At 44.3% G+C, this 26,495-nt stretch overlaps 1 protein-coding gene across 2 annotated transcripts in view; it reads right to left on the reverse strand.

Annotated features, from left to right (window-relative positions):
- The window catches only part of LOC146060132 (polymeric immunoglobulin receptor-like), a 69,719-nt gene extending 43,630 nt beyond the window's left edge, over window positions 1-26,089 (reverse strand). The window contains exon 1 of one of the 2 annotated variants that reach the window (XM_083173050.1): window positions 26,022-26,089. The gene's annotated coding sequence lies outside the window, so the exon portion shown is untranslated. The remainder of the gene's footprint in view (window positions 1-26,021) is intronic. The other variant, XM_083173051.1, reaches the window with a different exon arrangement.
- Window positions 26,090-26,495: the final 406 nt, after the last annotated feature.

Below are 26,495 nucleotides of genomic sequence, written 5' to 3' on the forward strand. Positions count from 1 at the left end.
CCTGCTCCTGGTATCCGCATCACAGGCGCCCAGCATTTTCATGGGCTTGACCACTTGCCACCACGACATGCGCACTGCTAGGTGTGAACGGGCCAGCGAATAATCAATTCGCTGTACCCACTTGCAAAAGTGAGAAAAACAGAATCAATCAGAAACAGGCCCATAATATTTAGCCAACAGGGTGCCCTTGAGTAAAAGCATGCAATTGTTTGTTTTAACATATATGTGGATGCTGCATAAAAAATGTATCTGTACTTTGTCACAGTCCGATCATACAGTTTTCTGTTCCAGTGGTACTGGGAGGAGGAATGTGTGGTGGTGAGCCACCCGCATGACTTTACTGTAGTGCTTGGAGTCACTCTGACTCTGCAAAGGACCATGGGAGGATGGGCTGCTCCCAGTAGCGTAACTATAAATTTTGCTCCCCCCTGCCAAAAAGTTTGTGCCCCCCCCCGGGCTCCTCTCCAGCGTGTTTCACCAGCGTGTGATATCAGAGGCAGAACTCTGGGAGGCAATGGAGGCATCTGCCGCCGGGCTCCTGCTCTCAAGGGGGCACCTCTCCACCACTGCCAGTTTAAATCCATTAATTGAAAGCCATCAAAATTGCTTCTGTGGCTGAGTTCTGAAATATATATGTGTTCTCTCTCTCTCCCTCCCCTATAGAGAGACTATATATATTTTGAATAACGTGTGTGGGGGGGGGGGGGGAAGGGGGGCACACCAATTTTCATCTTGCCTCCGGGCAACTGGGACGAACTTACGCCACTGTGTGATATGATGATTGAATCACGGCACCCTAGTGTCACGCGCCGCCGCGGCGGTACACGGCGGGTCCTGTACTCACCCGTCCGTGTCCGCAGTCGGCTGGCGTGTGTCGGCCTCCATGTCAGGTGAGGCGGCAGGCAAAGGTCCGGCAGTGTTGGAGGGCAGCATGGAAGTCTGCAGCATGGTCTCGCTCTAGGCTATGAGTGCCGTGAGACCAGTGCCGCCATCTTGCTTAAGGGCAAACAGGGGATTGGGCCAGGTCAGAGCTGCACACCTGTTTCACTGTGATAGCCAATGGCAGCCGCCTTCTATGCATATAGAGGATCTGCCCAGGTAACTCAGTGTCAGTGCAAAGAGTCTTCTGTGCCGTGCACTTCCTGGAAGGCTCCTGACTCATGGTGTCCTTGTTATCCCAGCTGTGTCCGTCAGCTCGCTTTGGCTTCAGATCCAGTGCTCCTTTCCAGTCACGCTGGTCGCCAGCTTCTCTCTGGTACCCTTGGGTGCTTCCTCCTGGATTTCCCAAAGACCTCCTCTTCGGCTACCTCCAGCCGCAGTCACCTCCCATCTTCTTCCAGTTCCGGATCCTCTATTTGCCACCATCTTTTCATCTCTTCATCAGGATTTTCTTCATCATTGTTACCTGGATAAATCCTCATCATTGTCTTCTGGACATTCATCCTCATTGTCTTCTGGACATTCATCCTCATTGTCTTCTGGACATTCATCCTCATTGTCTTCTGGACATTTATCGTTTGCCATTTACTTTGATTCCTATTGCAGTTGTTCTCAAAGAAGTATTTGAGTCCTGTATGACATCCTTTATTAAACCTGCTCGTTTTAACCCTACTACTGCCTCCTCCTCAGTCCCTGAGCACCACACGACCTCATCAGAATCTTCGGCCGTGACACCCTAGAGTATCAGAATTTTTTCACGGCACCCCTAGGCCAAAAAAATAAAATTTAGATTGGGTTTATATTTGATTCTTAGGGTCAGTTATGTGGTAAAGGGCAGGATTTGCTTCTGTTTGTACACATTTTATGATCGGCAGGCACCAGCACTGGTTTTGCTCATTAATAACTAACCATTAATAATTTGAGGTGGTCCTGGACCACCAACCAAGGGCACCCCTGCATGTGTCCCGAGGCACCCCAGGGAGCCACGGCACACAGTTTGGGAACCACTGCACTACAGTGAAGACTGACAGCTTCCTGTCAGCGCGTACACACAGCAGCAGTTTAGCCTCCGCTACCCACAACTCACGGTGGCCGGCTGTGATGTGCTCCCTGCACGCTCCGCCCCCACCAATTCCAGATGCGCGCATGCACAGTCCATATTTTAATGGACGGGACCCAGAAACCGGGAGAACTGTGGGGCTTTGCGGGGCAGCGGGAGCCAGTAGCGCACGCAGGGGGGGTTTCTGAGTACCCAGGAGTCTAAGGGGCCTAGTCTGAAAGCTGAGGGTCCCCTCTTTCCATGGGTACAATAATTTTTAAATTCGGCCCTTGGGAACCGGAGATATCTGACTTCAAAACAGTGGTCCCCATCCAAGCCTGTTAATTGCTCTTCCCAGTCAGATATTTCAGGTTCTGTCTAACTTAGTGTTTTTCTGAGGGTATATTCCAAAAGCTGGGACTCCCCCCCTTTGATAGATACTAGTAGCTTGTCTCTACTGTTCTCAGAAACCAGAGATATCAGCCTTCCAGCAGCTGGTTACTGCTCCAGCTCCACACACCTGGTATCTAGTTTTATGTACTCATTGGCAGATTGCTCTCCTTGCTGAATTCTGATCCCCTATTCCCCAATACCATTTGGTAGGTGGGATTCTCTAGTTTTTAATTCCATTAAAATCTAAGAAATCTATTTCTGGGAACTGGAGATATCTGCAGTCAAGCAAGCTGCCCTCCAACCAGAAAATTATGAATAATAAGCCCACTCCACTATACACCCCTCCTCTGCATATTAAACATCCCCTACCACCCTGGAAGTTATATATCAGGGCCCCTTCATTCAGCCCAATGCCCCCTTCTCCCACCTCATCTCCCACCATCTGTGCAGTAAAGGGGTAATTAGTGGAAATTACTGATCCAGGCCCTACATGCTGAGCGGTTGATATGATACCCCCTACCACCTGCGGGACATCAAAGCTTCCCCCACCCCTACCGCTGGAGGATCGGTAGGGACCCCAATACATTGCTATGCCCAGGGGTCTACACTGCTATTATGTATGTATATGTGTGTGTGTGTGTATTATTTATTATTATTATTATTTATATACATTTGGACTATCGATAATACTTTAACTGACCCGGCATATACTGGGTCACCTAAGTGTCCATCTCCGGGACACTCCGCCCCTCTGGAAACCCCCTTCTGAAAATCCTTCTTTTGCCACTGGGAGGCTTTTCTGAAAGTCGGGAGCCTCCCGCTAAATGCAGGAGGGTAAGCAAGTATGATATAGGGGCATGCAGCTGTGTGCTGTGCTGTACTCTGTGGTATAGGCTGTGCTCTGTATATAGTGACTGTGTATATAGGGGTATGCTAGATATATATATATATATATATATATATATATAGATGATATATCTATATATATATATATATATATATATATATATATACTACTGGAAAAAGGCAAAGGCACTCGTAGGACTTTCAAAAATAACTTGTGTATTCACAGGAAGATGACCAACGTTTCGGGGTGCTTTCACCCCTTTGTCAAGGTACAAACAGTTTGTACCTTGACAAAGGGGTGAAAGCACCCCGAAACGTTGGTCATCTTCCTGTGAATACACGAGTTATTTTTGAAAGTCCTACGAGTGCCTTTGCCTTTTTCCAGTAGTTGTATCTTCTCTCACGGGCACCGGGGCCCCAGGACCACTAAGGGAGTGCCGGCTCGTCAAACACCCTATATATATATATATATATATATATATATATATATATATATATATATATATATATATATATATATATATTATATATATATATATATATATATATATATATTTATTGGGCCCTATTCCTACCGGTATGAATAGCGGCTGTGAGATCCCTGTGCAGCAGTCACAGTAATGGTTAATCTCTGCTGCTGTCTCCCATAGATACATTGTTGCTGATATCTGCAGAAGCTGAGCTGGGAGCTGGAACCATGGACCAGCTGCACTTTACTATTTACCAACATACATTACACAGTACCACTTCTATATTCCTGTATAATGTGTGTAATTCTCAGTAAGTGCCACTGATGGCTGCACAGTACCACTTCTGTATTCCTTTATAATGTGTGTAATTCTCAGTAAGTTTCACTGACAGCTGCACAGTACCACTTCTGTAATGCTGTATACCCCACCCGCCCCATTGTTACTCTGGCCCTGATAGTGATTATTTGAGAAATCAATACGGAATACATGAAGTGATACTGTGCAGCTATCAGCAACATATACTGAGAATTACATTCATTCCACATTAATACAGAAGTAGTATTGTGCAATTGTCACTCACTTATACTGAGAATTACATCCATTGCACATTATTACACAAGTGGCACTGTGCAATTGTCAGCGACATATACTGATAATTTCACCCATTGCACATGATAACAGAAGTGGCACTGTGCAATTGTAAGCAACATACACTGAGAATTACACCCATTGCCCATACTTACAAACGTGGCACTATGTAATTGTCAGTGCCATAGACTGAGAATTATATACTTTGGACATGATGACAAAAGTTGTACTGTGCATATGTCAGTGACATAAACTTAGACTTACATACATTGCATGTATATGTCAATGACATATACTGAGAATTACATTGATTGCACGTGATTACAGCAATAGTACTGTGCAATTGTCAGCAACGTATACCGAGAATTACATTAATTGCACATGATTACAGACATGGTACTGTGCATTGTCACTGACATATAGCTAGAATTACACCCATCACACATGATTACAGAAGTGGCACTTTGCAATTGTCACTGACATATACTGAGAATTACACCCATCACACATGATTACAGAAGTGGCACTGTGCAATTTTCACTGACATATACTGACAGGACCTTTATTACAAATGTATGTAACTTCTCCCCAGTTGTATAATTAGAGTAAGACAGCAATATTATTTATTAAATAATAATTGAGGGACAATGTTATGTTTTTGCTAACAGGGGCAATAAAAGTCTGTATGATGGGAGCAACAATTAATATTTTATTATGTGACCACCAGTTAGATTTCTGTAAAATAATAATGTTTGTTTTATTATAGAATCCCCCCCATATTAGTGATGAATTAATATTGTCCCATTAATCTAATAAAGTATTGCTACCTTTGATTATATATTTGTTCCCCCCAAATATATATCCATTAAATAATATTGCTCCCATTGTATAACTAATAATGATTGTTGTCTCCTTAGCAGTATATAATTGGATGCAAAAAGGGGGTGGGGTCAAGGGTCATAGGGGCTGGGTCAGGGCTTATGGAGGCAGTCACGGGGTCTAAGCCGTGCGATACGCCCCCTTTCTCTGTTGCCCTCATAGAAGTTGTATAATACCTACTTTTGTGCTACTTTTGCCAATTGTAAAACTGCTACATATATCCTAATGTTTATCAGTATATAGAGGTGAGTGGATGACTGTGTTATGTTATGGTTAGACGATACTGAGATATATACAGTAATACCCAATAACACTGAAGTAAGAATTGGACATTACATTTCATAAATAAAATATATCAGTAAATTAACAATATGTACAATAACTAGGGATGGCCATCGACCATCGATGATTTAAAATTATCAATGGCTTATGGCCGATGTTGAATACCGGGATGCCCAACAACACTTGGATGTCCTGCCCCCGAGTTCTGATTGGCCCACGGGCCCTTCAGTAATATATAATGGATGACCATCAATAGCTAAAACTATCGATGGTTATCTATCAAATAGTTTACTACTATCGATGGCTAGGTGCAGATTTGCCATTGATGGCAACCATCGATGGCATCTGCACTGATGCCCATCCCTTACAATAACATTGTTTAACCTTCCTTCATTATGAAAGCAAATTTTTTCTAAAATTGTTACATATCCCCTTTAACCACCCACCAATTACTCTCCCAACCACTGAATAGTAAATCCATAGGTTTGGAGATAAAAAGCAAATTAAAGGTGATTATTTGTACATTTTCCCATTCCCCATTGAGGCCTGTGAATCAGGACAGTTGGGATGTGCGCTGTTCTGCCCCCACTTATCCCTAAACACAATTTGAGACTGTTTTGCTTAAAATTTTTGCTGCACAGTGGCCATCTTGTCCCATGACTAGCGGCCATCTTGTCCCATGACTTCATTATGACATCACAAAGGCTATGTGACAGAGGACTTTCTGGCAGCATCAGGAGAAGAAGCTGATAATTTTCTTCTGTGCTTCATCTTTATATTTTGGGGTTATTTACCTAATAAAGGCGATATTATGGGCTGTCTGTGCAGCAAAATGTGCATCCCTGCACCCAGCAGGAAGGTAAGTGCGTTGTTATATGTATGGGTTGTACTTTGTACATACAGAGGATTATCACAGGCCGCAATAGGGGGGAGTTTGCCAGATATTGGGTGTTGCTCGGTAGATTGGGGGGTGATTTGTCCAGTTCTGTAACCTAAATATGGGGGGATAGGTATAGTGTACTCTTATTCTTAATGTGCACAAATTTCCACACTTTAACTTGTATTGAACATCCATGTAACAAAAAGGGTAATACTGCTTTTCACCTCCCTGTATGTAGCATTAGGGGTTACATGGGGGTGATGCTCCCTGTATGTAGTATTAGGGGTACATGGGTGGGTGACACTCCCTGTATGTAGCATTAGAGGGTACATGAGCAGGGGATGCTCCCTGTATGTAGTATTAGGGGTACATGAGAGGGTGATGCTCCCTGTATGTAACAACACTCACATTTCACCATTAGCCTCACAGGATCTCACATTATCAGGACTGAAGCATTCATCTTCCCACCTTGCTGGGCTTTGTAGTTCGGCAGCGCTTATGCTGCTGTCGCATAGGTCCCACCTGAAGACCCCCTCTCACATTTTGGCTGTGTGCAGTGTGCTCCTTCTCCTACCAGTAGCTGCCTCCTGCCTGACTCTAACTGCCACTAACTGCACATGCTCCCTGGTGACCAGGGTTGTCAGATCATACCTTTGATATGCGCACATATGAATTACACAGGTCTCAGGAGTCAGAGTTCATACCCACTGTCATTATATTTAATAAGCAGTCACTTTTAGCCCCAGAACCTGTGTTAAAAAAAGCTTGACTGCTCATCGGATATAATGACAGTTGGTATGAACTCTGACCCCTGGGACCTGTCTAATTCATATGTGCTTCTAATAAAGGGATAATCTGGCACCCCCGCTGGTGACCCTTATACCAGGGAAACACAGGATGTAAGAGGGGGTTTCTCCCAACATGACCCATTCCAGGAGGGACACAATGTTCTGTTCCTGGGCTTCCCTCTGATATTATGATTGCTGTCACCAGTGTTGAACTAGTTACTTATTAAGAAATGTGATAGCAATCCTAAAATATAAATATGGATGGACAACAACCATCGATGATTCATAGCCATTGATGGTTTATGGCTGATGTAGAATAAAACATTTTTGCCATCGATGGGTGAGAATCAGATGGTTTTCCTTCATCGATAGTGTAACATTACACCTGTGAATCCCTGCCCCTGGAACTGATTGGTCCATGAGCCAGTCTTTCACATAAAAGGGATGACCATTGGTTGGTGAAACCACAATTACATACTGTAGATTGCTACCATCGATAATTACATGCAATATCACCATCGATGGCAAGCACACCGATGGTTATCCCTAATTAAGAGAGAAGTCCAAGAACAGAGCATTTTCTCCATTCTAGAGTGGGCCAAGTTGAAGGTATGTAATATTATATATTATGTATGCACTAATGCATATCCCCTGGTGCCCGGTGACATGGTCACTTGGTCTCACCAGCGGGTGTTACCCTAACAATGGTTACATATTACTGACAGTATATGACATTTAGTGAATATACAGTAAGTAAGCTGAGTGGATCTTATCTCCATTATTATACATTGCTATAATCTTATTATAACTGCTGATGTACTAATAGTTATGTTATAACAACAAATTATAACCCCACAATGGTGAAGTTACAGCTGGTTCCACCACCCTGATCTGTTCTATTGCTTCCATGGTAGAAAGTGCTGGCAGTGCGGAGAGTTATGTAGTCACAGCTCATGATGTCTCTTCCTCTGCTCCTTACAGCCAGGCAAGTCTGCTAAGCAGCAGAAGGGGTCGGCCCAGCACCTCACCAGTGTGCAGCACCCCACCATTGTGCACCCCCCCACCATTGTGCACCCCCCTACCAGTGTGAAGCCCCCCTTGCCCTGTGCCAGTGTGTCTGGTGAACTGCCAGCGAAGCCCGACCCTAGACAGGCGCGAGAGGCATTTGTGGCAGCAGCGGTGGCAACAGCCATCTCCGAAGTAGTGGCATCCTACCTGCTGTTTGAGGGTAAGCTTCCTCCAGGTGCTATGTATGGGCTGCTTGTTTCTGATCACTAGTCTAATGGGCCCCATACATCAGCAATGACAATTAATGGATTTCCAGATCCAGGGATTTTTTGGCCAGATAAATGGATTCTACAATCTATTTGACTTGCCCACACATTACAGATTTATTTCAGTGATCGGCAGATTTTTCCATTGCATCTTCATATCTGGAAATTGCCCAATCGATTGTCATTTCAACTGTTCATAATGTAAATAGATGAAGAAGACAAATTGGGAATGCCCACACATATAAAAAAAGATCTGCAGATAATACCAGATTATTAAACATGTTTAAAAATCTGATTAAGCAATCGATTGGCGATCCCTATTCATTTTTGATTGGGATTGCCAAAAGGAGAGCCCACACATCTAAAATTAATTGTGGCAATCATCTCCAGATCTCAGGATTGTCACAATTAATTGCTAATGTATGGGGCCCATTATTCTAGTGTTGCTTTGTTCGCGCTCACGCACCAGTGGTGCCGACATTACTGTTATGTTCCATCATTGTGACAGGCTGGTAACTAGTATGTATGTACTCAGGGCCGGTGTAAGGCTTCCCAGCACCCTAGGCAAAACTTCAGCCTACTAATTTAAGTCAAGTTTTAGTCAGTGGATCTTGACGAACATTTTTGTATAATTTTAGTCATTGATTTAGTTATGGCTGTGCAGGTTATTGATACTGTAATGGGTTTTGCAGAAGATCATTTCTCTATCATTTCCTTGAATACTTTTTATACCTGTCACTATGGGGGAAATTTACTAAGCCAAATACGGCTGAAATATTCAAATTTGTATTAGTAAGTAGGAATATTTTAGGGGTATTCGTATTTTTAGCATTTACTATACCAAAAATACAACAATTTATATTTGTATTCATGGCACATTCGTATTCGTCGGTTCCTCCTCCTAAATACTGCTATTGGCTGCCTAGCAGCGACTAGCGGTCAATCAGCGGTCAATCAGGAGTTGCTAGGCCGCTAGTAGTCTTTGTTTTTTTTCCCTGGGATGCCTACATGCAATAATGTGGTCCCCACTTCCCCAGGACCCCTGCCCAGGCTGAGTGGTCAGGGGGTAAATGCTTTGGCCATGGGACCTTATAAAATAAGTGTCCCCCGGCTGTGGCATTTCCCTGCTGGCTGGTTGGGCCTGGTGCTCGTCCTTAAAATATGGGGGAGCCCTACTCATTTTTCCCCCAGTATTTTGGGAACCAGGACTGGCCCTTGGGCCTTGTGCTGGTTTTATTTCCCTGATTTTTTAAAACCAGGACAGTCTCTTTGAGCCTAGGGCTGGTTATAGCTATGGAAGGGGACACCACGCCATTTTTTTACTAATTATTTATTACATTTTTCATTTTTTTTTACACTGTAGCCTGCACTGATCTGTGCAGGCTGCCGACTCGTATTTGTATTTAGCGGCCGTATATACATATATATGTATTCGTATTCTTATTAAATTTCCCCCTATGTGTTTAGTAATCTAGGTATCAAACAAGGTAACAAAGGTAACTAATTGGCTAGCTTCAGATGGAGCCCCTCTCATCTATCTTCCTAAGGCCATGGCTCAGGAAATTCCTATTTTCGTTATTGTTACATTATAGTCAAAGAAAAAACCTTCGTTGACGAATAGTTTTAGTCTAAATTTTCGTTGACGAAATGAACACTGATCTACAGAGGTGATTGTGCCTCCGCACAGATCTTGCAACCTATTACATAGAGCCCATAGACAATACTGGTTACATTTACTACAATGAAAAGTGGTGATGTTGCCCATAGCAACCAATCGGATTCTGTCTCTCATTTTCAGATGATACATCATCTGTTGATTCCATTGATAGCAGCAGCAGTGGATGTTCGGAGCTGATGGATCTGGCAGAAACATCCGCAGATAACTACAGCACTGGCTCTTTTGCGAGCAGCGACTCCTCCCCCAGGTAGGTTGCCGGCACAATACTGCTCTGGTCGCTGGGGTAGATTTCAGGTCTCTTGTCTTACGCACATGCTGTGATGTAGAAACGGTATCTCCATATCTGCCTGCAGCTGGGGCTGCTACACAAGAGCGCTGTTGGGCTGGTATTCTACTTGTATGACATACATGTATATATAATTATACTAACGAGTGTAGCAATATAATAAGAGAAACGCTACAGCAGGAGAAATTAAGTCATGTCAATGATGAGGCCTACGCACATGTAGCGATATTGTCAGTGATCTGAATGATGCTAGATAGCTCAGATCACTCAGCACAGATCGCTCAGCACACAATGCTGCGCAGAGACGATATGAGCTGAGCGATCTGTCACTGCCATTGTTCTCAATAGGGAGAACACAGGCGATGACTAGATTAATACTGCATGCAGTATCTACATCTCCCGGTGATAGCGACGCATGGGGCCACACATCACTATTGCTCTAGGCCCTACACACACAGCGATGTGTGGTTCATTTCTAAGCAATCTAGTCAGATTGCTTAGAAAATCACTGGGTGTGTCGCCCCATTAGAGGAACCTCACATCACTGTGCACTGTGCTTCCTATATGGGGCCGTCCTTGTCATGTCACACCCATAGTATCAGCGCTCTTATTGGTCCAAAGCGGGATCACACAGATAAATGTAGTCAGTAAGGGCCACTAGCACGGTGCAGGCGCTACATAGCAGCAGGCCAGGGAATAATGAGAGGACTTGTACATGGCAAACGTTTGTGTGTTACAATAACAGTCACTGATCAAAGTCTTTATTTATAGGAAGAGAATCTACAAGAACCGCATCGATGTTGGCTTCATCTGGGATGACGAGGAGGATGGGATGCCCAGGGTCGATGTTTAAACAAGACCAAACCTGGACATCGGACGCATATCCCATAACTTGGGAACTTGCACATTTGATTTGTTCTATTTACTGTTAAGTGCATCAAACTTAAATCATTATAGTTTATGCAAAGTTTATTTGAAAAGCCTGTCCCGTTGATGGGTAATCCCCCTACCCTGTCCTGTTGATGGGTAATCCCCTACCCTGTCCTGTTGATGGGTAATCCCCCTTCCCTGTCCCGTTGACAGGTAATCCCCTACCCCCAATCTCTGTCTTCACAACTCCCTCTCTCCATATCCAGCAAGTTTGAAGCATCATTTTGCTTACACTTTCTGGGGAGTAATGTGGTCGCTGAGCGGCCTCTATATGATCTATTGTTTCAACAATAAACAGTAACACAAGTCAATCAGTGTCTGATGTGTTATTTCCCACTAATGTGAATGTTTCCCATTGTACTACTGTATTGGTCTGACCCATTCATGTGTTAAATAGCTGTGGGAATGTAGGGGGAAATTTACTAATATGAAAAACCTAGTTTTTCGTATTAGTATTTTCCCTACGACTGTATACGACGTTTGTTACAACAATGTTTCAGTCGACGACGATGTTTCAGTCGTATGCAAAGTCGTGTTCGGGAGGGGAATGTACAAAGCAGTCATACACGACTGCTTTGTAACCCCCCGATGTCGTATTCATTCGTATTAGCTGGCCGTATATACGTCCATTAATACAAATGTTTATGGCAGTCTGCACGGATCAGTGAGATTCGTGCAGGCTGCAAGGTGTAAAAAAAAAATAGAAAAATAAAAAAATATTTAAAAAAAACAGCGTGGGGTCCCCCCACAGCTGTAATCAGCACCAGGCTGAAAGAGCCGGGGCCGGTAATTAAAAATCAGGGAACCCGACAAATATGGGTTCCCCGATTTTTAACAACCAGTCCCAGGCTCCAGGTCTGGGCTGGTTCCCAAAATACGGGGGACAAAATGACTAGGGGTCCCCCGTATTTTAAGAACCAGCCCCAGGCCAAACCAGCCAGCAGGGTAATGACACAGCCGGGAGGAGACTTTTTATACAAGTCCCCCCGGCCAAAGCATTCAGCCCTACCAATCAATCAGTCAGCCTGGCCAGGGGCCCTGGGGGAGTGGGGACCCCCCAATAAAGGGGTACCCCCCCTCCAGGACTTACCTGACCAGGCTGAAACCTGGTGCTGTCCTCTGTGGCCCTGTGCGGTGGCCACCGGGCTGATCTTGGTGTAAAAAATAGAACAATAAACTATTGTTTTAAACTGTTTTAAACTGTGGAACTATGAGTCCCAGCAAGCCTCCCCTGCAAGCTGGGACTTGGTGAACCACAAGTCCCAGCCTGCGGGGCATTAAAGGGCCCACTGGGTCATGTAGTTCCACAGTAAAAAAAATAGTTAAATAAATACACACTGACACCTGAAAAATAAAAGTTTAATACATACATTACACACACACTGATACTTACCTATCTTGATCCCGTAGGTAGGTCCCAGAGTCTTGATCCGGTGCCTTGTCCTGGTTCCGGATCATGTCGTCTTTCTTCACCACGTCGATCTTCATGTCGGCGTCGGCGTCAGGTCCGGGTCCGAAGAAATCCATAGTGGACCTGTGGAAGGAAATCCAACTCACCCAGGTCCTCCATGGAAGTTCTTCTGGCTTGGTCCGACGTTGTCCAGGGCTTCTTCCTTCTTCTTCCATCTTCTTGCTTCTTTTTCAAGCTGCCGGTGACTCCAGCAAAGCTCCCCGACTGTCAGAGCCGCAGAGATCCTTCCTCCTCGGCGTCTGTACTAAGAATGAATTCTGGCCAATCAGGAGCCGACTTTCCTGGCTCCTGATTGGCCGCTAGGCGGCTTCTGATTGGCCAGAATTCATTCTTAGTACAGACGCCGAGGAGGAAGGATCTCTGCCGCTCTGACAGTCGGGGAGCTTTGCTGGAGTCACCGGCAGCTTGCGATACAGTAGGTCAAACAGCATGCAGGTCAAACTAAGGACCTACAGATGGAGCCGGTCTCGTCTAAGCGGCTCCTGGCGCGCCATTCAGTGGGACTCAGATTGAATGAGGTGTGTTTGGATGTGAGACACTCGTGCGCCCCATTCACGGCAGTGAACACGCAAGCATGTGAGATGCTCACGTGTCCCTGTCCCAGCGAACGGCTGTAATTCATGTTCGCATGCAATGGACAATTGTCACGCAATGGAGAAATTATTGGCAGACCGCGCATGTGCTGTGATCGCTAATGAGTGTGCGCAAAGGTGCCAATGCACTGTGCAGCCCCCTACTGGAATTATGCCTTGGCCTAGATCAGTATATCATCAGTGTAGGTTCAACCCTTTTGCCTTGACCCACATCATTATGTCATCAGTGTAGGTTGTACCCCTTTGCCATGGCCTGGATCAATATGTCCTCAATGTAGGTTCTTCCCCTTTGCCATGGCCTGGATCAATATGTTATCAGTGTAGGTTCTTCCCCTTTGCCATGGCCTGGATCAATATGTCATCAATGTAGGTTCTACCCCGTTTAATTGTAAAACACACTGTACCCTCAGAAATTGCTGATACCGTATATCCTGCTAATATGGTACACAGCCTGGCAGCCATTGATGATGAAATTAAATTGATAATGAAATTTATACCACACACTGTCATACATGGTAATCATCATCATCAATGGCTGCCAGGCTGTGTGCGGTATAGCCAATGATAATGTGACATTCAGGCAACTATTAGTGTCAGTATTACAAGAGGATATAGTGACAGTCTGTGCAGATTTTTCCCCTAGACTAGAGATAGGTATACCTTCACTGGAGCCTATGACCAGGCAAAGAAACAGCACCGCAGCAGCAGCACAGACTGTACGCTGCCGAGATGGCGCAGCAAGTAATCCACTCTACTTAAGAAGTGGGCGGACTTGGAGGCATGGCACAAGGGCCTGATACACTGCACTGCAACAGGTCAGTGTCAGATTAAGGTCTAAATGGGCCTGGAGCTGAAAATTATCAAGGGCCTATTATGCGCAATAATAAGGGTAGTGGCCAGCACCTAATAATGTGGGGGGCGTGGCCAGTGTTCTGGTTGTGTAGTCTGGTTATGGGTGCGCCAGGAGCCGCTCAGACGAGAGCGGCTCCATCTGTAGGTCCTTAGTTTGCCACATGGATTGAGCCACACTCGCCACGCTGAAATTTACCACGCCACGCTGCAGGCGTTTACCCGATGTCTGGATCCCGACTGTCAAAGCGCCGACAGCCGGGTGCCTGAAGGCCACCCGCTATTTTCCCTCGTGGGGGTCCATGCTGTCTGACTCCGGGCAGTCGGGATCCCGATGTCGGGATAATGACTGTACGGATCCCGACTGTCGGAGTCCCGTACCACACCCGCGCGCATTAAAAATTTACACCATAATACCCATTACATGTTAAGCCACAATATACATTATGTATTATGCCAAACACCATAATGACAATTAAAAATAATGCTACAAGTGCTGCTTACCTACGTGCTCATTGCCAGGGGTTCCATGCTCGTTGCCATGTTGGATTACATGCCCATTGCCAAGGGGGAATACATGCGCGCAGTAACTGGGGGACAGCCGCCGCCGGGTAGAATTGATGGCCATTGACAGCCGGGCAAAGAGCGGGGGGCTACCCGGCTGTATTAAGAGCACTGCAGGTCCTGGCTATTTGAAATAATACCCCTTTCACACCAGAAAATTCCGGGACTTGCCCGGGAATATGATCCCAGGAACATGCAGGGACATTACCGGGCTGGCCCCTTTTACACCAGCCTAGTCCCTGCATTTTCTGATGTGAAGGAGAGGGAAACCCCCCCCCCCCTTTAACAGGCTATATCGTTTAACCAGCTATATCTTCAGAACCAACTGATCCATTTAAATGAGACCAGTATCATATTGAACAACTTTTAAGTGGGATTCAAATGATTTTGGTCCCATGAAACTGGGCCATTTGGTTCCAGAGCATTCTGCCCTCAAAGAACATGAACAGCCATGAAATAATATTTCAGAAATAAAAAAATCAGTTTACCCACAATATCCCTGGAATCAATTAACCCAGAACACTGTGGTAGCACAGAGAGAGTTCGTGCTGAAAAAGAGGTTACGCTGTTTGAGTGCACACTATGTATTTTGAATATAATTTGTACTGTATTGTAATGATAAATGCAAAATAAAATTTAACTTTTAATAAATTTATTATTAAAAAGATTTCCTCTTTATTTTTTCTTTTTTATACTTCTTAAAGAAAAAGAGGATTAAGTTGTCTAGGTGAAATATGGGGTTAAAATCATATACATTTAGACATGGTGCTCATACAAAGAGATGAAATGAGAAAGTGTAGAAGAGTAAAGTATTTAAAAAATGTCAGAGCCCGTGGTCTGCTGCACTTGATTTGATATTTTTGACAATATTCCTGTAGGTCTCCCCTGGGTCTTATCGTGTCTGTGCACTCTTGCCTATATTTGGCTTGCGCCCGGTTACCTATTCAGATACGTATAGGGATATATGCTGATTACTACTGTTGCCTAATTTTCTTGGCGTTTAGTTCAGCATATTCCCATTATCCAAGAGAAAAAGGGGGGGGGGGGGGTTTGGTGGGAAATTTTTGTGTACGTGGGATTTTTTGTATATCTCCTCAGAATTTGAGGTTATATTACTCCCTCCAAACCTGGGGATTATGTTTGTCCCAACAATATCATTGAGATTTTCAATTTCCAAAAAAGAGGAATTTTTTTGGGAAAAGAAGGTTTTTTGTGTGTAGTTTTTATGTGCACATATCGCCTTTAGGTTATGACTTTAATATTAAAAAGTGGCATGGTTTCCTAGTTGGTCTATCACTGTTCACCTCAATGTGTATTCCTATGCTGCCATAAGGGTCCCTGTCTGGACCGACAGTTGGAGCCCTATTGCAGTTGTTTTAAATGAATATTTATTTGGGGTTTATTTACAGTGATTCTTCAACTACAGATACACATGCATTTATTCTCTTTTTATTTGCACACAACATTTAGGTGTTTATTCAGCGCTCACTTATGGGTTTTGCTGGTATGTTATTTATGATTTTTGTATCAATTACCACACTTGTATCATTTTAGTTGCAACAAGCATTTTGTTTGTGAATTGTTTCACTCTGCAAATAATGATACTTCCAGCAATACAATTACTCTTTGTGCGCATGTAAGGGTTAACAGTAATTCCCTGTGTTAATTCATATGTGCATTCAGGAAAACCTTTCTTTTCCCACTGACTTCGTTCCCACTCTAAGTGATTGGTGCTTATTATATATTAGTATACACATATATTTGTGTTATAGCACCAATTACTTTCCTCACTTCTTGGTGAGTATCCCCGCTGGTTGTCCCCACACACACACACAAATTTCTTGGATTTAAATCAAATACATTTCTATAATATCATTGTCATTTAGTGCAGCTAGAGGTCGGGCTCTAACAGCTCGACGCGCGTTTCACCTATTAAGGCTTTTTCAAGACCAACCGAAGTCTTGAAAAAGCCTTAATAGGTGAAACGCGCGTCGAGCTGTTAGAGCCCGACCTCTAGCTGCACTAAATGACAATGATATTATAGAAATGTATTTGATTTAAATCCAAGAAATTTGTGTGTGTGTGTGGGGACAACCAGCGGGGATACTCACCAAGAAGTGAGGAAAGTAATTGGTGCTATAACACAAATATATGTGTATACTAATATATAATAAGCACCAATCACTTAGAGTGGGAACGAAGTCAGTGGGAAAAGAAAGGTTTTCCTGAATGCACATATGAATTAACACAGGGAATTACTGTTAACCCTTACATGCGCACAAAGAGTAATTGTATTGCTGGAAGTATCATTATTTGCAGAGTGAAACAATTCACAAACAAAATGCTTGTTGCAACTAAAATGATACAAGTGTGGTAATTGATACAAAAATCATAAATAACATACCAGCAAAACCCATAAGTGAGCGCTGAATAAACACCTAAATGTTGTGTGCAAATAAAAAGAGAATAAATGCATGTGTATCTGTAGTTGAAGAATCACTGTAAATAAACCCCAAATAAATATTCATTTAAAACAACTGCAATAGGGCTCCAACTGTCGGTCCAGACAGGGACCCTTATGGCAGCATAGGAATACACATTGAGGTGAACAGTGATAGACCAACTAGGAAACCATGCCACTTTTTAATATTAAAGTCATAACCTAAAGGCGATATGTGCACATAAAAACTACACACAAAAAACCTTCTTTTCCCAAAAAAATTCCTCTTTTTTGGAAATTGAAAATCTCAATGATATTGTTGGGACAAACATAATCCCCAGGTTTGGAGGGAGTAATATAACCTCAAATTCTGAGGAGATATACAAAAAATCCCACGTACACAAAAATTTCCCACCAACCCCCCCCCCCCCCCCTTTTTCTCTTGGATAATGGGAATATGCTGAACTAAACGCCAAGAAAATTAGGCAACAGTAGTAATCAGCATATATCCCTATACGTATCTGAATAGGTAACCGGGCGCAAGCCAAATATAGGCAAGAGTGCACAGACACGATAAGACCCAGGGGAGACCTACAGGAATATTGTCAAAAATATCAAATCAAGTGCAGCAGACCACGGGCTCTGACATTTTTTAAATACTTTACTCTTCTACACTTTCTCATTTCATCTCTTTGTATGAGCACCATGTCTAAATGTATATGATTTTAACCCCATATTTCACCTAGACAACTTAATCCTCTTTTTCTTTAAGAAGTATAAAAAAGAAAAAATAAAGAGGAAATCTTTTTAATAATAAATTTATTAAAAGTTAAATTTTATTTTGCATTTATCATTACAATACAGTACAAATTATATTCAAAATACATAGTGTGCACTCAAACAGCGTAACCTCTTTTTCAGCACGAACTCTCTCTGTGCTACCACAGTTCTCTGTATACCCTAAGTTACCCTGAGTGGCACCCCCGCATGTGAATTGTAGATAGCGGGTAACACGGGTCCTTAAATAAAATATAGACGACCCACCAAGAGTGTGCAGACGAACTCCCTACCCGTCCTCTCCCCATCATTTTTTTAATCAATTAACCCAGCCTGGTATCAGATTGAAGGTCCATCGATTTGGGTTCGAATGAGATCAACCACGTGCTTCTGTGATGTCAGGGGGGGAACTGGCAGCCATCGGAACCAGGTGGAGGTCGGAATTAACGGGTCACATGTTATCCTATGGGGAAAACTTTCCAGCTTTGCCCGGTAGTATCTCTGGTTCCCGGGGCACTAGCAACACGGGGCTGGGCTTGTTGGAAAGCCCCTGCAGTCCTCCTCTACAAAAATGGGCCTATTTGGAGAGTGAGCCTGGAGCTACAGCTCCATCACGCCCATTGTTACCCCAGCACACCAAAAATTGGCTTATAGTGTGCCTAGAATGGCACCCTGCTGCAAGAAGAGTTTTAAAAGACACTCTGGGAATATGCCTGGCAGCCTGTAGAGCCTGCAGGAATGTCCTTGGCTCTCTCCCAGAAGTGCTCTGCTTTAGAGATGGGTCGTTCGCGAACGAAGCAGATCTTTTTGGATGGATCCCATAAAAGAGTGAGTGAGCCGCCGATGCCAAAAAGGTGACCCGTCATTCTTTTACTTTCAGTTTCGTTTTTCATTACAATGCATTTGCCTGAGCTCAGCACTGCCACCTGTGGCAGCTGAGATGTACTAAAAGAAAGAATAACAAGGCTGCTGCTGCTGCTAGGGATGGCCATCGGCGCAGACGCCATCGATGGATGCCATCGATGGTGATTCTGCACCCAGACATTGATCATGGTTTTACTCGGTCATGTATGTTCTTGTCATGTATGTTCTTATTTGTTCAGCTCACTGTTTAAAAAAAAAAAGTAAAAAAAAAATGGCAATAAATGATTGTAAAACAAATTATGCTTCTTTATTATCAAATTAGCCCTTTTTTCAAAGCGAGACAAGGACCCGTCTAAAAGATCTGGTTCTTTTCACGAGGTGATCTGCTGGATCCCGGCTCGTCTTAGTGACCCGTTTTGCCCATCTCTACTCTGCTTCCTGGTGCTGGAGGCCCTGTCCCCTCAATGTGACATCACGACATCACATGTTCTGGAGGCAGGTCTGGCAAAGTTAAAGAACTGTAATTAATAAACCATAGACTTTTATTTATCATGGTTCATGAACTTGTATCACTGTACATCCGAACTATTGAAATCATTTCTCCCACTCAAAACAAACAAATGCTAAATTGTTACTTGGGACACACATCTCCCATATTTCAGAAACTGAAATATCGTACCAATCAGTGGGGCAGATGTATTAATCCTGGTGAAAGATAAAGTGGGGATACAGTGGAAGGTGATAACGCATCAGCCAATCAGCTATGTTTTGAAAATTACAGTTAGGATTTGATTGACTGGTGCATTATCACCTTCCACTTTATCTCCACTTGATCTCTTCACCAGGCCTAATACATCTGCTCCATTAACAGCTCATGTGATACCCTGCAGTTTGCAATTGTTCAACCATTTGTGACAATATACAGATGGAGCGGGTCTCGTTCAGGCAGAGGCTGGTGGTGGATTCGCCATCCGCCAGCCCCTGCCAGCAACTGGAGCTGCCCCCGGGTCCCCGCCGTCCCCCAACGCCGTCCCCCAACGCCGTCCCCCACCTCCCTGCTCCCCCCCTAACCCAGCCCATCTCCCTGAAGCGGAAACACATTTAATAATGAAAACTTTCTAAATCTGTAAAAAGATTTGTGCTTTGTTTAATGAAACTTGTATGTAATTTTCATATCATCAATTAAAACACAGAGAATATTGACGAATGTAACCAACCTCTATGATTCTGTTAATGCAAGAAACATTCCTCAAAGAAACTGCGACTTGAAATCTGACAGATTGTGTGTGTAAAAGCTATTCTATTTCTACTTTCTGCTATTTCAAACAACACAGTAATGGGCCCCATACATCAGCAATCACAATTTATAGATTTCCAGATACAGGGATTTTTTGGCCAGATAAATGGATTTTACAATCTTTCTGACTTTGCCCACACATTACAGATTTATTTCAGTGATCGGCAGATTTTTCCATCTAAAGATTGCATCTTCATATCTGGAAATTGCCCAATCGATTGTCACTTCAGCTGTTCAGAATAGAATAGAATCCCTTTATTCGTCTCACAATGGAGAAATTTCATAATGTAAATAGATGAAGAAGACGAATTGGGAATGCCCACACATATAAAAAAGATCTGCAGATAATACCAGATTATTAAACATGTTTAAAAACCCCGATTAAGCAATTGATTCGCGATTTTGATTGGTATTGCCAAAAGGGGAGCCCACACATCTAAAATTAATTGTGGCAATCATCTCCATATCTGAAAATTGTCACTATTAATTGCTGATGTATGGGGCCCTTAAGGGAGAAAGCACCTACATTTGTGGGATCTTGTAGTGACTGTGTATATAGGGGCATACTGCTGTGTGCTGTACTCTGTGGTATTGGCTGTGCTCTGTATAGAGTGACTGTGTATATAGAGGCACACTGCTATGTGCTGTGCTGTACTCTGTGGTATTGGCTGTGCTCTGTATATAGTGACTGTATATTAAGGGGCATGCTGCTGTGTACTGTGCTGTACTTTCGAAGTGGTTGTGCTCTGTATATAGTGACTGTGTATATAGGGGCACACTGCTGTGTACTGTGCGGTACAGTCAGTAGCGTAACTATAAATTTTCCTCCCCCCTGCCAAAAAGTTTGTGCCCCCCCCCCGGCTCCTCTCCAGCGTGTTTCCCCAGCGTGTGACATGATGACGTCACAGGCATAACGGAGAAGCTGAAGCAGGATAGAGGATGAGAAACCAGCAGACACTGCTGATTCCCTTGGCTCCGACAGATCCCAAGCCGCCCCAGTACGCCCATCCGCCCATCCTGTACACAGTAGCCAATAGCCGGCTCTGTGTACAGTCAATTGAATCAGTGTGGGGGGGGGGGGGGGATTTGTCATCTCTGCCATGGCCACACCCGCGCTGCGGCTGACTCGCCTCAGGTGTTCAGCCAGTGGGCAGTGGCAGGCAGCAGTATGTCAGTGCATTCAGCTGGTGCTGGCGCCCACATAGTGGCTTGCTCCCCCAAGCAGTAGCTGGGGCTGCCTTACAGTAGTTATGCCACTGGCTGCTGCTAGGCATGCGCAGCAGCCCTCCTTTTCACAAGGGGCAATTTTTCTTATGGGCAGCCACACTTATTTCTAGTGTACAGTGCCACAGCCCCTCAGGCAGCCGCAGCACTGAGCACCAAGCCCCTGCTCTGGCGCAGCACACTACAGCAGGCGGGTGAGCAGGTAGGCACGGTGCCGGTCAGGAGCTCAGCACCAACAGCGCAGACAATTTGGCTGGGAGGTTGCTGCCCCTAGGCGTAGTCTGACGCCCTAGGCAATTGCCTAGTATGCCTATGCCTAGGGCCGGCTCTGCTCACGGATCATAGTTCGCATGTGCAAGGTCTCCCAGCATTGACTTATCAAAGCTGAGCATATGCAGAGTGATTGAGACCGGTGTTTTGGGTTGGCAGCAGGCCAAGCCGTTTACAGGGAGGACCTCTGACAACAGCTCCGGTCCTGTTCTCCCACTGTCATCGCAGCAGCTGAGTAAGTCTATGGCTACTCAGCCACTGCACGCAAGGAGGGGGCGGGATCAGTCAGTGGTGAGTGTGATGGGAATGGATTTGCAGTGGTTTGCAAGGCTGCAATGCCATTCACAGCCTTGCACAGGGGTGGTATTTCACTCTGGCAGGGCAGAATGTACCTGATCACTGAGCTTCAAAGATTAGCAGCTCAGCGATCAAGTCTGAATCAGGCCCATTGTCCATATTCTAACCCTTATCTCTGAAGCTGAAAAACTAGTGTGCATCTAGCAAAGTTGTATTTACTGTAGCAAAAATTTATTTTTGCTAATTTGCTAATATTGGTTCTGTATCTATGTCAACAGTGAATAGGTTGACCACTATTGGGTGACAGGCAGTAGGTTGACATTGTCAAAAGGTCGACATGTACTATGTCAACATTGGCAAAAGATTGATACAAGCAATAGGTTGACATTGCAATGGTCGACACATGAAATTGTTGACATGTTTTTCACAATTTTTTCCATCTAAATGACTTGTTCATACTTTATGATCCACATAGACTCCAATTGGGAACGTAAAGTGTGCCGAGCGAAGCAAGACACCATGCGAAGCTATGTGTTAGTTACACTGATTTGGGTTCCATGTTGACATGGACACAAAAATACCATGACAAACTCATGTTGACCTTTTCCAGTGTTGACCATTTACATATCAACCTGTTACTTGTGTTGAATTTTTGTTCATGTTGACCAAGTGCATGTCAACCATTTATCTGTGTCGACATGTTCATTGTCGACCAATAGTGGTCAGCTTAATGACTGTCAACCTAATAATTAACTTCTGCTAATATAAGGTCTTCCACAACAATAGGTCACAAATATTTTCCTTAGAACAAAGCACAACAGATGTACACAAGAAGAGTGGACCCTCCGGCACTAAACACATTCCCACATGGCCTATCGCATTGGCCACTTGTTCTGCAAGGAATCTTTAAGCCAAGCTCTCAGGTGCCGATTAATACCTGGCTGCTAGTCTCAGCTATGCCCCCTTCACACCGTACCTCAGACACGGGTAATTGCTGAGTTGCTGAAATACAGTATCATGTCGGGTCGAGGTGCAGAGTGAAAGCACCAAAGCTTATAACCTGGGTCGAACAACCAGGCAGTTGGCCCGGGTTCAACCTGGGCTGCCATCTGTACAATGGGCAACCCAAGTTAATGTGAAAGCGCCGGACCCAGGCGCAGCTGGGTAAGACCCAGGATCGAGATCCCAAGTCTGACTGGGCATAGCAATGTGAAAGGGTTACTAGTTACCAGGGCATAAAGTTTCTTTGCACCCTGGGCAAAACATCAGTCTACTGCCCTCCCGGCAACTCTACACTGCCACCAATACCCACTTTCCAGCCCCTTAAGTGAAGGTGTTGAGGTGGCATCTTAGACATTCCTCATTCACCACCTGCATTAAGTACAACAAAGATGTCTTCCTCGTATACATCTGTACTTTTGTGATAGGCAGACTCTGTAGCGCCCCCAAGATCCTGGTGCCCTAGGCAATTGCCTAAAGCTGCCTAATGGTAGAGCCGGCCCTGCTAGCTACAGAACCTGGGCCAGATCTGCCATACATCCTATATCCAGATAACCAGGCTGTGAATATGTCCCAAATCGCTCTGCACCTGAAAATCATTCTGGGGTGACCCTTAAACACTTCCATGCTATTCTGTTACATTTTTATCTGGATTAGATTTGACGCACATCATGCAAGTTAGGTAGCAGCCCTATATTCACTAAAGTTGGGTTTTTGAATATCATTGCTACTGTAAGTTGAGAGATGTGCTATAAACCACAGCACCCATAACATGTAGTTCTGTAGAATTTTAAAAATAACAGGTTACAATTGGTAACATCACTAGAGTAATTAGATTTAATGATTCTTAAGTAATTTTTCCATAAAGAACGTTGGTGTTAATTTCAAAAATGGTTGCAGAGTGACTTAAGCAAGTCACATTAATACCTTCTTCTTGATAACTGGCCATTTGACCCAATCACCAAACTAGATCTATACCTGCAGTGGCGTAACTATAGAGGGTGCAGGGGATGCAATTGCTATGAGGCCCGGGGCTTGGGGGGGGGGGCCAGGGCCCCAGCATGCTATCCCCTGCACCCCCTTGTATTTTCTTCTTTTAACCAGTTTTCTTTTTAATGTTGCCACGCTGCCCTATTGCACACAATTCAGAGGGGCCGGGCAGCGCAGCAGTGGATCACCGTGCCAGGAAGCAATACCTCCTGGCTCTGTCCAGGGAGTAGTGGAGCCCGGCACCGCCAGAGAAGTAGTGAAGCCCGGCGGCACCCGGGCAGCAGTGGAGCCCGGGACTCGGGAGAAGTAAGGTCGGGACCAGTGCATGGACCTGGCACCGCCCGGGAGCATTAAAGGCCGCGCCTTCCGAGGAGCACAAAATCCTGGCACCGCCGCCGCCCAGCAGGAACTTGGAAGCAGTAAAGCATGCCTCACCTCAGAGTCATGGAGGGGAGCAGGGGACCGTGGTGCTGGGAAGCCGTACAGCCCAGCCCCAGAGCAGGGGAGCCCAACACCAAAAGAGCAGCTGGTGAGTGAGTGCATTACCCCCCCCCCATTACCCCACTCTTTTAATCTCTCTTTTTTGCTTGCTCACCATTCCCTTTTTTCTCTTCTCCTTTTTCCCCTCCATGTTCTCTCTCTCCCCCACCCCCTGATCTCTTCCCCCTGTCCCCTCTTTCTCTCAACCCTCTCTCTCTCCTCCGCTGTCTAGCATCTCTCTTTCTCTCTCTGCCCCTTGTCTCTTTCTCCTCTATCTCTCGTCTAGCCACTTCTTTCCCCTCTCCCTTATTCCTCTCCCTCTCTAACAGTCTCACCATTTCTTTCTCCCCCCTACCTATACACTTGGCTGTCTCTCTCTCTCTCTCTCTCTCTCTCTCTCTCTCTCTCTCTCTCTACACCTGACATCCTGTCTCTCCTTCTTTCACTCCCTGACACTCTCACACTCTTGATCCTTTCTTCCTCTCTCCCTCTCTCCTGCTCACACTCCTCCCTTTCTCTTTCTCTACTCTATGTTCCCCGGCACCCTTTATCTCTCACTCTACCCACCCTTTCTTCTGACCCCCCCCCCCCCCCCCCCCCCCGTGGCATTGTAGTGACAATCAAGGGGGGGGGGGCTTTCAGGATTTTGCTATGGGGCCCAGGAAGTTGTAGTTACGCCTCTGTATAAATGCTTTTTCCACTTACGGCATGATCAAATTTTGAGCAGATCTCAGATCTTACAGTGGGTATACCAAATGCATACCATACATAATTTATGTCAGGGGCCTTCATTCATTCTTATTGGATAGGAATTTTAATGTTTAGAAATTTGGTCAAACATGTTCTTATACTTAGCTAATTTGGTTTAAGACATTGCAATTGGGGTTTGTAGACTTTACAAAGGTATAATTTCTGAATGCAAAGAAAAAAAATGTAACTAACAAAGTTACATAAGACAGATAATATTCAAATATTTGTACATTACTAGTCAAAATTGACACTTTAACAAAAAATACTTCACCTTTTGTAAATACAATAAACACTTTGTCTACACCAGGGGTGGGGAACCTTTTTTGTGCCAAGGGCCATTTGTATGGGGAAAAAATCCTTCGGGGGCCATAAGTAAAAATGTCTCTTATAAATTGTCCTGCTGCAGCCTTCCCACGCTTCGGCGGCTGCCGCTGAATAGGACTGACAGTCTCCAGTTGCTGTTGATTCAGAGGAATCTTGCAAGAACTACCGAACTCTCGTGAGAATTCCCCTCTACTTGACTCCTGGCAAAGCCGCCTGGTGGGTGGGAGGGCCACTCAAACGGCTACGGGGGCCGCATACGGCCCCAGGGCCTGAGGTTCCCCACCCCTGGTCTAAACCATAATAAAAAAATAAAAAAAACTTGTCTACACCATAATAGATAAATGAATTACATTTTTTGTCTGAAAATAAATAAATACATTCAAATATTTATTTGCTTTGTAATTTTAAACATATACTGTACCTCACAAAAAAAACAAGATTACAGTATGGTCATTTTGTTGACAACAGGTGCATATGGAAATGCATGCAGAGAACAACAAGGCATTCTAGTTGGCATAATGTTCTTTAACCAATAATGGGAATCAGTAAGTTTTACTTACAAGTTGTACTTGTTCTGAGGTTGTTTGGGAAGACAAATGATTTTAATCCTCTCTCCTGCCCAGCTCTCTCTGTTATGAGAAGTGAAAGTGCATCAAGTGCTTTTCCTGCTCTAACATTTGATTGTGCCTAGATACGCCTTAATCAGGATACAAAGATACAGGTAAGACAGGACAGCAACTTGGCCAGCCATCGCCCAATGTCCCTTCTATTGTTCTATTTTAGTTTTGGTTTGTAATGTTAAAGAAAATATTGTAGTACATGGAGAATCATTCCTGCAATAAAGTTGGTCAACTGACATTACATAGCTTATTACTTATGATTTCTAATAGGAAGTTATTATTTAATACCATTGTATCTTTTTGTTTCTTTTCTTCCTAGATATACTACAACTTGCATTATTTTATCACTTACTACTACAGCTATGGAAATGTTTTAATTTTTCAGGTTTTGTTCTAAAGCAGTGGTTCCTAAAC

Source organism: Crinia signifera, chromosome 2 (genome assembly GCF_055691185.1).
Source record: "Crinia signifera chromosome 2, ASM5569118v1, whole genome shotgun sequence".
Taxonomy (NCBI): domain Eukaryota; kingdom Metazoa; phylum Chordata; class Amphibia; order Anura; family Myobatrachidae; genus Crinia; species Crinia signifera.